General features: G+C 46.2%; 1 pseudogene; it reads right to left on the bottom strand.

Moving 5' to 3' along the window:
* Positions 1-7,353: 7,353 nt before the first annotated feature.
* On the bottom strand, positions 7,354-15,985 carry LOC136518318 (nucleoside hydrolase 3-like; annotated as a pseudogene).
* Positions 15,986-16,975: the final 990 nt, after the last annotated feature.

Below are 16,975 nucleotides of genomic sequence, written 5' to 3' on the forward strand. Positions count from 1 at the left end.
ACAACACTAGCGGGTGCTCGACAAGACTGGTGAGTGGTTCACTCACCTGAACCAGTGATCCTATGGGCCAACAAGTGGTATCAGAGCCGTACAAACACCATCGCTAGACTAACCGCTGGCAATGATGGATGGTTCGGAGATAGGCCACAGTAGTGGCACTACTGTGGCTGCCAAGCCACGATCGAAGGTCGTTGTTCTCATGGTGTGGGAGGTCAGTGGCACCAGTTGGCCGACGCTGATTTGCACCAACTATGGAGAGTGGTCGGTGACCATGAAGGTCAAGCTCAGAGCCCGACAGACTCTAGAATGTTGTTGACAAGGGCACGAACAATGAAGAAAATGACATGTTAGCACTGGAGGCTATCCTTGCTGCTAGTATCGGCAGAGTACTAGGGAGCCATTAGGGGCGAAGAGCTCGGCTAAGGAGGTGTGGGAGGCTATTACGGATGATGCGTGTCGGTTCTGACCAGCGCAAAGAAGGCAATGGCCCAACTTCTGAAGCAAGGAGTACATCAACCTCAAGTTCAAGGATGGTGATATGATGGAGGACTTCTCCCTCGCCTGCAGACTGCTCATCAGCAAGCTGAAGAGCCATGGCAGTCACCATCGATCGAAGAGGAGGCGGTCTCCAAGTACCTCCACTCCAGTGCCGACAAAGTACATCCAGATCACTCTCTCCATAGAGACAATGTTGGATTTGTCCACCCTCACCATTGAGGATGTGACAGGCCATCTACGGGCGGTGGACGAGCGCCTGGAGTAGGTGATAGCAGCGAAGGACAGCAGGAAACTCCTGCTGATAGAAGAGGAGTGGGCTGCTCAGAGGAACTCCAGGAAGGCAGCCTCCTCCAGCCGCAGTGGCGATGGCAAGCGTGCGGTAAGGCTTCTTCGGAGAAGAAGCATGTCGACACCAACGCCTGCCGGCGTTGCTAGAATATGGTCCATTGGGCACGGGAGTGCCCAAATCACAAGTAGGAGAAGAAGGCTCAGGCTCACCTGGCACAAGCCGATGGTGAGGATGAGGCCACTATCCTGATGGCGACGTTCTGTGCACTACACGATGTCGAGGCCGAGGAGAGGGAAGAGGCAATGACGGTGGAAGGACCTGGGAAGGCCCTGAAGACCGTCAACCTTGACGAGCCATGCGCCCAAGTTCACCTCGGATGTGTGGGCGCCGACCAGGAGCAGCGGTGGAATCTAGACTCTGGTGCCAGTAACCACATGATGGGCTCCAAGGCATCCTTCTCCGAGCTCGATGGCGATGTCACCGGTACGGTGAAGTTTGGTGATGGCTCAAGGGTGGCTATCCAAGGGCGCGACATCATTATCTTTAGATGCCAAAACAGGGAACATCGCACGCTAATTGATGTATATTACATCCCGCAGCTGCGTTCCAGCATCATCAGCATTGGTCAGCTGGATGAGCGTGGTAGCGAGGTATTGATCAAGGACAGAGTCCTTAGGATTAGAGACCGGGAGCAGTGACTTCTTGCCAAGGTGAATAGGTCCCTGAACCAGTTGTACCTGCTCGATCTGAAGGTAGAGCAGCCGGTGTGCCTAGCGGCAAGGCACTACGAGGAATCGTGGATGTGGCATGCCCAGTTTGGATATCGCAGCTTCGACACGCTTGGTTGGCTGGAGAAGATGGTCTGAGGGCTACCCCACATCAAGCATGGAGGCAAGCTATGTGACGACTGCCTGGCCAGGAAGCAGAGGAGGCTACCTTTCCCAAAGGTGGCCAAGTATCGCACGAAGGACGCTCTCAAGCTCATTCACGGCGACCTCTATGGGCCGATCACGCCTGCTACAAACGGTGGTCGGTGGTACTTCCTCCTGCTCATGGATGATTGCAGTCAATACATGTGGCTACAACTCCTGACAAGCAAGGACAAAGCGACGGCGGCGATCAAGAAGTTCAAGACGCACGTGGAGGCTGAGAGCGGCAAGAAGCTCCGTGTGTTGAGGACTGATCACGGCAGCAAATTCACTTCGATGGAGTTCGCTACGTACTACGTGGATCAGGGTGTGGGGCAACACCACACCGCGCCATACTCGCCACAATAGAATGGCGTGGTGGAGAGGTGGAACCAGATGGTGGTCGCCATGGCTCGATCCATGATGAAGGCCAAAGGCATGCCGTCAAGGTTCTGGGGAGAGGCAGTGACCATGGCGGTGTTCATCCTCAACCGCTCTCCGACCAAAGCCCTGACGAGCAAGACACCATTCGAAGCTTGGTATGGGCGCAAGCCGAGCGTGTTCTTCCTCCGAATATTCGGCTGCATCGACCACGTTAGGAAGACGGAGCCGAACCTCACCAAGCTGGAGGACAGGAGCACACCCATGGTGTTCCTAGGCTATGCGGAGGGTACCAAGGCGTACCAGCTCTATGACCCACATGGAGATAAGATGCTTGTCTCATGTGACGTTGTGTTCGACGAGGAGGCAGCTTGGGACTAGAGTAGTCCGAGCATAGGGGAAGCTGGCGGCTTCACCAGCACATTTGTCGTCGAGCACTTGGTCATCCATGGTGGTGGAGACGCTAGGGAAGAGGTGCCGAGCACTCCGAGAGGAGCGCCAAGCACTCCAGCGGTAGAGCCGAGCACTCCTAGGGCAGTCTCGAGCACTTCGGGAGGGATGCTGAGCACTCCTAGGAGTGTCAAGCACTCCTGGAGGGATGCTAAGCACGCCAGGAGTGGTGCCAGGAGGTTCTGCAGTGGTGGCGACCACTCCAGGACGGGTGTCGAGCACTCCCGTGGCAGAGCCAAGACGTCTTACAGTGGTGCCAACCACTCCAAGACTAAGGCTAGACACTCCTACAATGTGGCTAAACACTGCATGAGTTATGATGAGCTATCTAGAAGTAGTGCCGAGCACTCTAGGTGCTGTGCCAAGCACTCCAGCAGAACAGGGAACTCCATCGACGCCGATCGTGTTCGCCTCACCTCCAAGTGACATCACTGAGTTCGTGGATGCCTTCCATGAAGGTGAGGAGGTGCGGTTCCACAGGCTGGATGACATCAGTGGCGGCATAGGTCCCTCAGGTCTGGCAGGTAGGCTACTCAATGACGCAGAGCTGCTACTCATCTGAAAGCTCTAGTTTGGTTTTGGTGAATTGATGGAACCCTAAGTGCTAACCTAGTTTATCGAGTAATCATGATATAGGTAGCACACTCCAAGTGGTGAAGCAAATGAAGATCATGACATGATGATGGTAATGCCATGATGATGATCAAGTGCTTGGACTTGAAAGGAAGAAAGAGAAAAACAAAAGGCTCAAGGCAAAGGTACAAATGATAGGAGTCATTTTGTTTTGGTGATCGAGACACTTAGTGAGTGTGATCATATTTAGGATCGATAGCCGTACTATTAAGAGGGGTGAAACTCATATCGAAATGCGATTATCAAAGTGCCACTAGATGCTCTAACTCATTGTATATGCATTTAGGATCTAATGGAGTGCTAACACCCTTGAAAATGTTTGTGAAAATATGCTAACACACATGTGCACAAGGTGATACACTTGGTGGTTGGCACATTTGAGCAAGGGTTAGAAACTTCACCTGGCGGAGTGTCCGACGGTGCCACTGGCGCCCTATATAGAAAAGATGGAGGTCACTGGAAGTGACTGGATGCTGGCATCGGTTGGACCAGCGTGTCCGGTCAGTAGAAGCTACAAAGACGCTAGCACGGTCTCTGACCAGACGCTGGGTCACTTGGTGACCGGACGCTGACAGGGTGCGTCTGGTCGAGCTGACGTGGCAGCGCATAGGGGAGTCGCCGTGTGATCGGACGCTGGGTGTGTCCGATCGAGCATGACCGGACGCGTCCGGTTGTGAAAAGTCATCACTGGATGCTTACTGGAAACGACCGGACGCTGGTGTTCAGCATCTAATCACTTTGAGTTGCTGCGTCCGGTCATCACATGACCATTGAGATTGAGCGCTCAGTATTTGAAGAGAGGGAACACGTGGCACGCATCGCGTGACCGGACGCTGAGGTCCAGCGTCCAGTCGATATGACCGGAGCGTCCGGTCACCTCGTGTTGTGCCCAGTGAAGGGGTACAATGGCTCTATTTCGTGGGGCTTCTATTTAAGCCCCATAGCCAGCTCAAGCTCATTCTCTTGGCTATTTGCATTGACATAGCAACCTTGTGAGCTTAGCCAAAGCCCTCCCACTCATCTCCATCATTGATTCATCATCTTTGTGAGATTAGGAGAGAATCCAAGTGCATTGCTTGAGTGTTTACATCTAGAGGCACTTGGTGTTCGTGTTTCGCTGTGGATTCGCTTGTTACACTTGGTGGTTGCCGCCACCTAGATGGCTTGGAGCAGCGAGGATCGTCGAGCGGAGGTTGGTGATTGTTTCTAGCTCCGATCGTGGTGATTGTGAGGGGTTCTTGACCTTTGCCCGGTGGAGAGCCAAAAGGTACTCTAGTGGATTGCTCGTGGCTTGTGTGATCCTCATCTTGTGTTGGTTGTGCGGCACCCTATTGAGGGTTTGGCGTGTGATGCCAATTAGCTCATGAACCTCCAAGTGAGTGAATCGCCACAACGAGGATTAGCTTGCCAGCAAGCAAGTGAACCTCGGTAAAAAAATCATTGTGTTCATCATTTGATTCCGAGGTGATTAGTTTTCATTGGTATTCATCCTTGTGATTGATTGGTTCACTCCTCGATAGGGACGGTATAACTATCTTGCTCACTCTATACATTACCGCAAACTAGTTGCCAGGCTCTTTAGTGTAGCTAGTTGTGAGAGCTTCGTTAGTTTGGTTAGTGTGACTCTTTAGTTAGCCTTTTGAGAGCACACTAACTTAGTATAGTGACATAGTTATTGTGTGGATAGAAACTACTATAAACTAGAATTATGGTAGGTGGCTTAGCTTTTTAGTAGGCTAGCGCAACACTCGCTTCGCCTCATAATTGTCTAACCGGTTTGTTAAGTGTTGTTGTAGAAATTTTTAATAGGCTATTCACCCCCCTCTAGCCATTAGGACCTTTCATCAGTCAGTGCTGAGGAACTTGGAGTCCTGTATCATGGTGAAGGTAAGGTAATGCAAGAAATGGAGGGTTATGCTGCCAACCTATCAAGCAAGCCGAATAGGCGTGCCCTGGATGATCAATTCCTTGGTTTTTTCTTACCTACACCCATTGAAACAGTTTATTGTCTGACAATCTCCGATGCGACCACCCACGTTCGCGCTGGCCGAGTGCGATGGAAACTGGCGACGGCGATGCTGGAGGAGATGAAGGCGATCGAGGAAAACGAGACTTGGCAGCTCGTCGATCCACCTCTAGGATGCCGTCCGATCAGCCTGAAGTGGGTATACAAAGTCAAGCGGGACGAGCTTGGTGCCATTGTCAAGCACAAGGCGAGCCTCGTCGCCCGAGGCTTTGTTCAGCGCGAGGGCATAGACTTCGAGGAGGTTTTTGCACCAGTAGCACGCATGGAGTCAATCCGTTTGGTACTTGCCTTGGCAGCAGCAAAGGACTGGCGCGTCCATCACTTGGACGTTAAATCGGCCTTCCTCAACGACGAACTGGCGGAGACGGTCTTCATCAGACAACCTCCAGGTTTCGCCGTCAAGGGAGAGAAGCACAGGGTACTCCGACTGCGCAAGGCACTCTACGGGCTACGGCAGGCCCCACGAGCATGGAACGCCAAGCTTGACGCCACGTTGGGCGAGCTTGGGTTTCAGAGGTGCGCAACCGAGCATGCGCTCTACACGCGGCGATGGGGGAAGGAGGAGCTTGTCGTCGGTGTGTATGTGGATGACTTAATCATCACCGGCGCACGCACGGAGGATATCAACAGCTTCAAGCGCGAGATGGCAGCTCATTTTCGAATGAGCGATCTCGGCACACTCTCCTACTACCTCGGCATCGAGGTGAGACAGGGGAAGGAGGAACTCACGCTCGGTCAGAGCGCGTATGCCTCCAAGCTGTTGGAGAGGAGCGGCATGGTTAAGTGCAAGCCATGCGTGACTCCGATGGAGGAGCAGCTGAAGCTGACGAAGGCCAGCACCGCGGCGAAGGTGGATGCGACACTCTATCTGAGCATCGTCGATGGTCTGCGCTATCTAGTCCACACAAGGCCGAACATTGCGTTCGCCGTGGGCTACGTCAGTCGCTTCATGGAGGATCCCAGAGAGGATCACTGGGCTGCGGTGAAGCGGCTACTGCGCTACATCAAGGGAACGGTGAATCAAGGGATCATTTTCCCAAGACCGGTGGGAGTAGGCTATAGCTCACTGTGTTCAGTGATGCAAACATGGCAGGGGACATCGACGGGCGACGGAGCACCTCTAGTGTGCTCGTCTTCCTCAGGTTGGCCCCAATTTCATGGCTATCGCTGAAACAGAAGGTGGTGGTGCTATCTACTGCGAGGCAGAGTACGTAGCGGCGGCCACAGCGGCGTGCCAAGTTGTGTGGCTACGCCGGCTGCTGGGCGAGCTAACCGGCGTGGAAGCTCATCCACCAGCACTGATGGTGGACAACCAGCCCGCCATCGCCATCGCGAAGAATCTGGTTCTGCACAACCAGAGTAAACACATCGACGTAAAGTTCCACTTCCTCAGGGACTGTGTCGATGGAGGGCAGATCGTCATCGAGTTCATCGAAACTAGTCGGCAACTCGCGGACGTCCTCACCAAGCCGCTCAGACGTCTTCGACTCACGGAGCTGAAGGAGATGATCGGCATGGAGGGGGTACAAGGCTTAGCAGTAGGATTAAGAGAATATTGTTAGATAATCTACTGCTACCTTGTATGAACACAGTAAGGGGAAGGCGACTGCTGAAAATGCCCCCTGCTGTGATACTATAGACGTTGCAGGTGCAGGCGCCGAATTGCTCGCCTGCAGCACTGTAGGCACATGCAGTGGCCGATGCAGAGTCAGTCCATGTATGTTATCTAGTTACTATTACAAGCATGTGCGTTGTATTAGGAATAGATGGATAGAGTCGTATAAATAGACTACAACGGCAACTCAGTAAAGAGAGTTCAGATTTACCATCTCACAGACAGAGCTTCGGCCAACTGCTGGTGTCTTGTAGTGTGTGTGCTTGCTCTGTTCTTCCTCTTCTTCTAGCTCCAGCCATAGTGTGTGGGGACAGGACAACGCTTGTTCGCTGGTCGACACGGCTAGTGGATGCTCTGCAACACTCTAGCGGGTGCTCGGCAAGACTGGTGAGTGGTTCACTCACCTGAGCCGGTGATCCTGTGGGCCAACAAAGTTCTGGATGGCCAGTGTTTCTAGGAGCGCCATGTTTTACTAAATTTTCAGCAGTATACCTAAGGATGGAAAGCAGAAAATTGTAAGTATCTAGACCATGGGCGCTAACTTATATGCTGGTTAATCTGGTGCCTACAAAAAGATAACCTTCTAGGGCTCCTTGGCAATGATCGAGCTAGTCCATAGAGTGTCTGAGTCAATAAGTCCTCCACTGCCTTGAGGAATAATACTGACATATTCACAACCGAGACTTGGAGTTCCTAATGCAGTGGTATTACCACGTCCAACAGGAATGTCATCATGGCCCATCATATGTAAAATATCATAAATGATATCAATGCTTGCAACATTGGCCCACCCATTGCCACTGACCAAAATCCCCTGTAATCATTATAGTTAAATTGCATTCGTCAAAACAAATACAAAACGAAATCTTTAATTGCATAGAAGCATAACACTGTGCCATTCCCAATAATTGTACCTTTAAATCTATTACTTCAGGAGGTGCCTTTAAGAGGTATATAAGGGAGACAAAATCTCCAGGACTCATGTCCATGTCAATAATAACAGGTCTCCCCGTTTTTTTGCTTTTCAACGATGGCTTATTAAAAAACTCTCTGTAGAATGGAAATTGTGCCTTAATGTCGAAACAGCCAGAGTTTTCCTTAAGATTTAGTGCCTGCAGGTCATAGTCTAGTTATAAGAGTAGGCTGACATCACATAAAATGATTGCTGACAAATGCTTGGAGCAACTTTTTTGGTTTCATAGATAACACTGCATTTAAGTGCATTAGGGCCTTCATATAAAACTTTGTGTGACAGAATATCAGTTACTAAAGAGCAGATGATCACCAAAGGCCAATTTGCATGCAGAATTGCAGCGCAAATTGACGTTTCACATAATATTCCATTATTAGGAGATCTACCGATCACGAGACTTAAGTTTAGTATCTATTATTGAATGAATCAATGAAAATAAAAAGTTCAGCACTGTGTTGCAAAAATACAAGCTGATAGTGTAAATTCTGCTAATGGTAAGATGGTGTTAAAGTGCTAAGTGCTAATTTAGCTACCTTTGGATAAATCAACTGAAAAGTGAAAAAAAAACTCTGTCAATGATTTACAAATTACAACTAATGATATACATGTAAAAATAATAAAAGGGATGCAACTGGCATGTTGTGATACATAAACAATCAAGCCTATTAGATCATTTCAGCTTTACATATTAGAAACGAAATTGATCAGAAAGAACAGGTATAATGCAAAAAACATGAGTTGTGAATCTTGTGACATGAGCCAACAGGCAGAGTAGCTTACCTCTAGGAAGCTCACAAAAAACTCCCTGTCCAGAGGGCTATTCTTATCCACATTTGTCTTAGCTTTTGTAGCAACACGAATGTGGGCTGCTTCTGGACTAGAAATTTCCTTAGTGTATCCATCCTAAGAAAAACAATTACTCAGTGTATCCTTAGACAGTAGGATTTATTCATACATCTTATTTACTTGCAAAATGGAAGAGTAACTTGTCCAATACAAAATAGTAACATTCGTACCATTCTCATAATGCATTCTTCATAAAAATTATGCATTCAAAATAACAGAGGCATGTACTGAGGGAAGTTGACACAATTTCTATGAAGTTAACGGATATCAGCAATAATTTTTTCATCAGGAAAAGAACTATGCAGCTGTTCATAATAATTATTTGGTGGCCATATAGTACCTCGCATCTTCCTTTATTACTGCCCTTGACATGACAGAAGCTATCTGTAATCCCAGTTTGAACATGACCACTATGAACTCCACCCTTTTGAAGACCAAACTTGGGAGTAGTACGATCATCGAATAATGGGTTTGAGCCATCATGCACACCATATGGTTTGTTTGAAGTTACTACTGTAATGTTCATATATTCAAGCTGAGCAAAATCGTTTCCATATTTACCGATCTTATCATTGCACATGCTGGAAATGGCAACACCAGAGGTAAAAGAATCCCACATAAAATAGCTCTGAACAAGGAAATAGAAGAAACATGAATAAAGAAAAACAAGTAACAGTGAAAAAGAAATATGTACCAAATGAGATGGAACAAATTACATGAACTTACTGTATAGAATTCATCATTGAACCATGTGTCACGAGCCATCTTTAAAGACTTGAAGCAGTATTGTGCCTCATAAGTACTCTGACGACGCTCAAATTCATAGAAGAATTCTTTGTTGATTGAAATTGTATTTGTCGCATCAAGAGGAACAAGAGTAATTGGTATGCCAGAGTGAAACACCTGATGAGGTTCATATGTTAGCTTCTTAAAAAAAATCCTTTCATGCCACTGATAAACTCCTCAGTCCACAATCTACCACCACATAAGTCATGCTCCCTTATTGGCCATCATTTCTCAAAATCCATACCCTCCATACAATCATTTTGTTAATTTAATGGTCAATGAAAGCATGCAAAGATCATTTATTCATTTTGCCACTCATCATACTTTCTGGGGAAATATAAGAAGGCTATATTACTGATGGGGTCCGTGTAGGTGTGAGAGCGAGAAGAATGACATTGTGGCATCAGAGTGAGGCCCATCTTAATTTCTGTTCTGATTTCTGGGAAATGATGGGGGAGGTAAAAATGACCTGTATGTATTGCTTAATAGCTAAACTAACAGTGAAGTGATGGCAATAACATGGAAGGGATGCAATTTTTGCAAAGTAATGGGCAGATGGTATAGAGGGGAGAACAAGTTATCATATGGCAGAATGAGTGGTTATCCCAATGGCATAGAAGCAATTTTCACTAGCTGATTAGCTGATCCGTTGATTGATATGGAATAACGATGAGCTAAATACAGATTCATGCATTATTTGTAATTAAGCATGCAAGCTGAAGCATACATAGGTATGTGAGAGTTTACAACGCACTAAAGCATAACACAAGTAACAAACTAACAAGTGACAATAATCCACACAACATTGAGAGAATGAGAGTAGACAAAAAAAAAGATAAACGAGGCATGATTTTCCCTTTGCTCCAAAGAGAACGTGCTACAAATGCCAGAGCGGATTCAAAGAAAAGGGGGCAAAGCTAAGAAATGCATAATTCAAATGAAATAAGACAATCCACTTTCAAGCATCAATAAAAAGGGTAAAACAGGTCATATCTTGCAAATCTAAGGTTTATACCTGGTATGCGGCGAAAGGATCTCCGAATATGTTGAATTCTGCATTTGGGTTGGTAGAGTAACTAGTAAACATGTTACCATGGTCACCACACTGCTGTGGCGTACAACCTGTAGCATTTTTTCAACAGCAACCTGTAGGGTTCTTTGATCTCACTCCACCACCCATAATGTATATGTGCTCCACATTTCTCTTCAGGTGTGGATATGTCATGAGAAAAATGGCGAAGTTTGTGTGTGATCCTATGAGAAAGACTGTTGTAGGGCCAGCAGAAATTGTGTCTATCAATACTTGTTGTGCTGTAGGTTGCTGAAGTGGCATATATCTTCTGTGACCCTGTTAGTAAAAACTATTAATCTAAGTAGAGTGCATGTCTTCCACAAAGCAAGTTATCACTAAATATTGCAAGTAATATGCCTAAAAATTGTTTTCGTTCCACCTCATGCCTAGTTAGTGCAGACTGCAAATATAATTGTTCAGCTGCTCTTGACTTTAAATAAATTCCCACCGATCAGCTTATCTTCAAATTTAAAATGAATCAGACACCAGCTAAAATATAACTAATTTCGAGAGAAATTTGATGCATCGGTGGGTTCCAGTGGACTCCCTTCTATCTTTTTAGTTTTTATAACAATGTGCTTTTAGTTAAGTATTAAAGGATCATGGAAACTCCGCATATGTTGTCTCAACATAGCAGGTCCCAAGCCCTGGTAAAGTAGGAGGGTTGTGATAGGCTTGGTGAACCAACGTTAAATCTAGCCATTCTAATGGAGATGAAACCCGAAAGAAAATCGTTGGGGCGTAACCCTCTTAGCGACGCGCCATATCAGAACCCGGGTATGGTGTTAAATGGACAAGGGCCGGGTCGGCACCCCCTTGGTGACGCGCCGTGTCGTGATCTGGGCATGGTGTCAAGTGAGCAAGGATCGGGTCGTCGCTTCCTTAGTGGCGCGCTGCATCGGCGCCCGGGTGTAGTGAAAAATGAGCAAGGGTCTTCACATCTGAGTCGACGGGTGCGAAGGGTAAGGAAGCTAGTCGAACCAATTAAGATCCGTTTAGGTAGTTGGAATGTAGGATCGCTTACAGATAAGTTAAGAGAATTAGTTGATACCGCGACTAGGAGGCGTGTAAATATATTATGCGTTCAAGAGATTAAATGGAAGGGTGAAAGGCGAAGGAGGTGGACAATACAGGTTTCAAGCTTTGGTACACAGGGACAGTCGCGAATAGAAATGGAGTAGGAGTTTTGATTGATAAGAGCCTCAAGAATGTTGTGGTGGGAGTGAGAAGGCAAGGAGATAGGATTATCTTAGTCAAGTTTGTCATTAGTGATATGGTCTTGAACGTAATTAGTGCGTATGCCCCCCCCCCCAAGTAGGCCTCGACGAGAGTGCTAAGAGACAGTTCTAGAAAGACTTAGATGACCTGATTAGAGCTGTACCTAGTAGTGAGAAGCTTTTTATAGGACGAGATCTTAATAGGCATGTAGGTACTACAAGCGCAGGTTTCGAGACAGTTCATGGATGTTTTGGGTATGGTAGTAGGAATCAGGAGGGGAGGAAGTTTTGGACTTCGCGGTAGCTTTTGACCTGATGATATTCATGGATGTTTTGGGTATGGTAGTAGGAATCAGGAGGGGAGGAAGTTTTGGACTTCGCGGTAGCTTTTGACCTGATGATAGCCAACACTTTCTTTAGAAAGAGAAAATCTCATCTAGTGACCTTCAGTAGCGGACAACACTTTAGCCAGATTGACTTTGTCCTCGTAAGAAGAAAGGACAAACGAGCATGCTTCGGTTGCAAGGTGATACCAGGGGAGTGTGTTGTTTCTCAACATAAGCTTTTGGTGGCAGACTTTCATTTTCAGGTGCATGCCCGTAGGGATAAACAAGCTAAGATTGAAAGAACAAAGTGGTGAAAACTGAAATGGGAGACATTAGAGGTATTCAGGGAAAGGGTTATCAAAGAGGGCTCTTGGAAGGAAGAAGATGACATAAACAACATGTTGGAGAAGATAGTAACCAACATTCGGAAGGTGGCCTCAGAGGTGTGTGGAGTAACCAAAGAAAGTGGAGGCGAGGCTAAAGATACTTGGTGGTGAAACGAGGAAGTCCAAAGGGCTATTAAGGAGAAGAAAGAATGTTATAGACGCTTGTACCATGACAGGAGTGTGGACAACATAGAGAAGTACAAGGTGGCAAAGAAGACTGCAAAGCGAGATGTAAGTGTGGTAAAGGGTAGAGCGTACAAGGATCTTTACCAACATTTGGGTACGAAGGAAGGAGAGAAGGACATTTATAGGATGGCTAGGGTTCGTGAAAGAAAGACAAGGGACTTCAACCAAGTTAAGTGCATTAAGGATGAAAGGGAGCATCTCTTGGTGAAGGATGATGAGATCCGACATCGATGGCAAGAGTATTTTGACAAATTGTTCAATGGTGAGAATCCTAGGGTTCGTGAGAGAAAGACAAGGGACTTCAATCAAGTTAAGTGCATTAAGGATGAAAGGGAGCATCTCTTGGTGAAGGAGGATGAGATCCGACATCGATGGCAAGAGTATTTTGACAAATTGTTCAATGGTGAGAATACGGACACAACCTTTCAGTTAGATGACTCTTTTGATGACACCAATAGGCGCTTTGTGCGGAGAATCCAAGAATCTGAGGTCAGAGAGGCGTTGAAAAGGATGAAAGGAGGTAAGGCGATGGGACCGGATGGTATCCCAATCGAGGTGTGGAGATGCCTCGAGAACATAGCTATAGTATGGCTAACCAAGCTGTTCAACCATATTTTTCGATCGAACAAGATGCCTGACGAGTGGAGAAGTATATTGGTACCGATCTACAAGAATAAAGGGGATATTCAAAGTTGTACTAATTACCGGGGAATTAAGTTGATGAGCCATACTATGAAGCTATGGGAGAGAGTTATCGAGCATCGCTTGAGAGCAATAACGCGGGTCTCTATGAACCAATTTGGTTTCATGCAGGGAAGGTCAACCATGGAAGCCATTTTCTTAATAAGACAAGTTATGGAGCGGTATAGGGAGAAGAAGAAGGAACTACACATGGTTTTTATTGACTTGAAGAAGGCTTATGATAAAATACTAAGGAATGTTATGTGGTGGGCTTTGGACAAACATAAAGTCCCAATGAAGTACGTCGGGCTCATTAAGGACATGTACAACAATGTTGTGACTAGAGTTCGAATAAGTGATGGAGACACGGATGACTTCCCGATTAGGATAGGACTATATCAAGAGTCAGCTTTGAGCCCTTATCTGTTTGCCTTAGTGATGGATGAGGTCACAAGGGATATACATGGGGACATCCCTTGGTGTATGCTTTTCGCGGACGATGTAGTGCTAGTTGATGAAAGCCGGACAGGAGTGAATCAGAAACTGGAGTTATGGCGGGAGACTTTAGAGTCCAAAGGTTTTAGACTCAGTAGAACTAAAACTGAGTATATGAGATGTGACTTCGGCACTACTACTTGGGACGAGGAAGATATTAGTTTGGAAGGTCAAATAGTGCCTAGGAATGATACCTTTCGATATTTAGGATCAATGCTACTGAGAGACGGGGATATTGATGAAGATGTTAGCCACAGAATCAAAGCAGGGTGGATGAAAGTGGCGGGAAGCATCTGGTGTTCTATGTGACAAAAGGGTACTACAGAAGCTAAAAGACAAGTTTTTATAGGACGACGATTAGACCTGCTATTTTGTATGGTACAGAATATTGGCCTACAAAAAGACGACATGTTCAACAGATAAGTGTCGCGGAAATGCGTATGTTGCGTTGGATTTGCGATCATACAAGAAGGCAACGAGTTCGGAACGATGATATACGTGATAGATTAGGGGTAGCACCAATTGAAGAAAAGCTTGTCCAACACCGATTGAGATAATTTGGACATGTCTAACGGAGACCTTCAGAGTCACCGGTGCGTAGTGGAATCCTAAGCCATTATAGTAACATGAAGAGAGGCAGAGGAAGACCGAAGTTGACTTAGGTAGAGGCAATAAAAGGAGACTTGAAAGGATGGAATATACCCAAAGACTTAGCCTTAGATAGGAGTGCTCGGAGCTATTCACGTGCCTGAACCTTGATTGTTTCTGCTGGGTTTCAACTCTAGCCTACCCCAATTTGTTTGGGACTTAAATACTTTGTTGTTGTTGTTGTATTATTAAAGGATCGTGGAAAGGCCAAATACAAGGAATCAACAAAGAAGATCACAAAAGTGATACACTACCTGTGGAAGGAAGCTCCTTCTGATTCCAAAGTTTGTGTCCACGTCCAACCGTCCACCGCCTTCTAGTGGAATAGCTTGCCTGTACCGGCAGCCTCCAACTGTTGTCATGCCCTAAATATTAACATAAATATTATATCTACTCCTAGGAATTAAACTAGAGAATCACAGCCACAGGAGAACTGACCAATTCCCTAGATATCAAAGTTAATTAGCCCTCTCTACAGTGCATTGTTACAGTGGAAACTAATATAAAACTTGGTACCTGATCAATCAGTGGTAAATAACCACCGACATTTGGATATATGGTGCCTGAGTCTGATATTCCACCATCACCACCGACACCAACTGGGATGTCATCACGACCCATCATATAGAGCGGATCATACAGATGATTCACGGCATGTCCAGCATCACTCCACACATTCACATCGATGGTAACAGCCTGATTATGTTTGCAAGAAAAAAAAAGGGTATGTTGTATGTATAATGCGTTTTAGAACAATTGGACTATACACAAAGTTGCCCCAGCTCTAAAATTTATCTAGGAACAAGACTGAAGCAGAGATAGTGATATAAAATAGTGTCTAGGGTCCGATAATAGCAGCACAACCTGTAGCAAGGGTAGCAGAGCAAACAAGTGAAAAAAAAAAACCCAACTCAACTCACATTGGCACCCCTTACCCTTAGCAAACCCATCCAGACTACAGCCAGGTCTGATAGCAACACGGCACATAAAACATGAAAGCGACATTCCTGACTACTGCAATTGAGATGCAACACGCTTGCATTGCCTCGAATCAATAGCCATTCCCTTCCCAAACTTGAAGGTTCTAACGGCATCAGTACACTGAGCTCGCGATTAACTGCTCTTCCAGGAACACAATGCACCTGTATCTGTATTGTTGTTCTTAGGCAGAACTACAAAGGGATAATCATTAGAGCTCTATCGCCATCTCATCAGAAATATGCAGAATCCATCAGTGGAGTGGATGCATTGTCCTAGTATGGCTGGATCCCATTCTGATTGACTCAAACTCAAAAGCACAAACACTAAACTTTGATATTTCAGCTGACATTTTCTAATCTGTCTTGTGGAGCTAGTTGAAGGCTAGAAGTGACCTTGGTCTCTTACCATTCTGCCTCTTCACCCACCGGCCACTGCCGCGTCCCACCTCGGCGGTCGTCCATCCGCGGCCGCTCATGGTTCCCGCGGAGGAAACGCAGAGGGGACGGCATCATCGCTACCCCTATTCGCCTACCACCGAGGCCGCGCCACTACATATGGCGCCCCGCAGGCCGCAGACGTCTTCTACAATCTACCTCCGTTCGAGGACTAGCTTTGCCCTAGCTAGGTCTCGTCCCCCGGCCCGGAAGCCGCTGGCCGCTGGGTATCGGCGGCGCCACGCCCCCCACGGTCCACCTTGCCGGATCATCAACGAGCAGGCCATCGGAAACCAAAGTAGGTGCCTGGGCCGGTTCGTGAAGCCCAAACTAAAAGCACTGTTCAGTTTCAGGTTTCAAGGGGGAATTTTTTTTCCATGTGAGGCCTCAACTATCGTCATAGCGTGGATTCGTGGCGGTCGTCAGTTTTTTTTTTTTGGCTTCTTAAGACAAAGCTTTGAGCTATAACTAATTAGAGGTTTGCCAAAATAACTGTGGACCATCCATTTAGGTAAATGTGTATAGCCATGATGACCAATTACCTCCTAGACCAGAAAGTAATTGAAGAAAAATATATTTATTTATTTTAGAAAATAGGAAATTTTAGGAAAAATATCTTGTGATCATATCCAACATGCATGTGATTTGTGATCTAGGATCCCAATGTGATTAATAGAGTAATGGTCCATGAAAATCTTGTCCTAAGAAATGAAATATGCTTTGTATAAATAAAGACAAACAGAGGAAGTCCATTTATGGAGCCTCTCCGCTCAAAATACCGGACTTTTCCCTTGCACTATACTCTCAAGTGTGGGTTTTTTTCCGTGAACGTGCCTTAGCATGTTTTTTCTACCCTACTCATTCTATAAATTATTGGGAGAGTTCTATTTGTGCTCCACTCTATAAGATGTTCTTAATATGAATGTAATTTGGTTTAGAAAAATGCAAAGTTCCCTATTCTTACAAAATTTGAATATTTTTCATAAAAAAATGTTTACATTCTAAAAAGGACATGCAATCTAGGTCACCTAGCGTAGTTGCAGGATTAGCTGAGTCATTGATGTGTATTTGGCATTATTAAAAACAGGCTGAAGTCGATATACAAGCTAGGACATGATGCAAGCTAGATCACCTAGCAGCTAGC

Source organism: Miscanthus floridulus, chromosome 17 (genome assembly GCF_019320115.1).
Source record: "Miscanthus floridulus cultivar M001 chromosome 17, ASM1932011v1, whole genome shotgun sequence".
Taxonomy (NCBI): Eukaryota; Viridiplantae; Streptophyta; class Magnoliopsida; order Poales; family Poaceae; genus Miscanthus; species Miscanthus floridulus.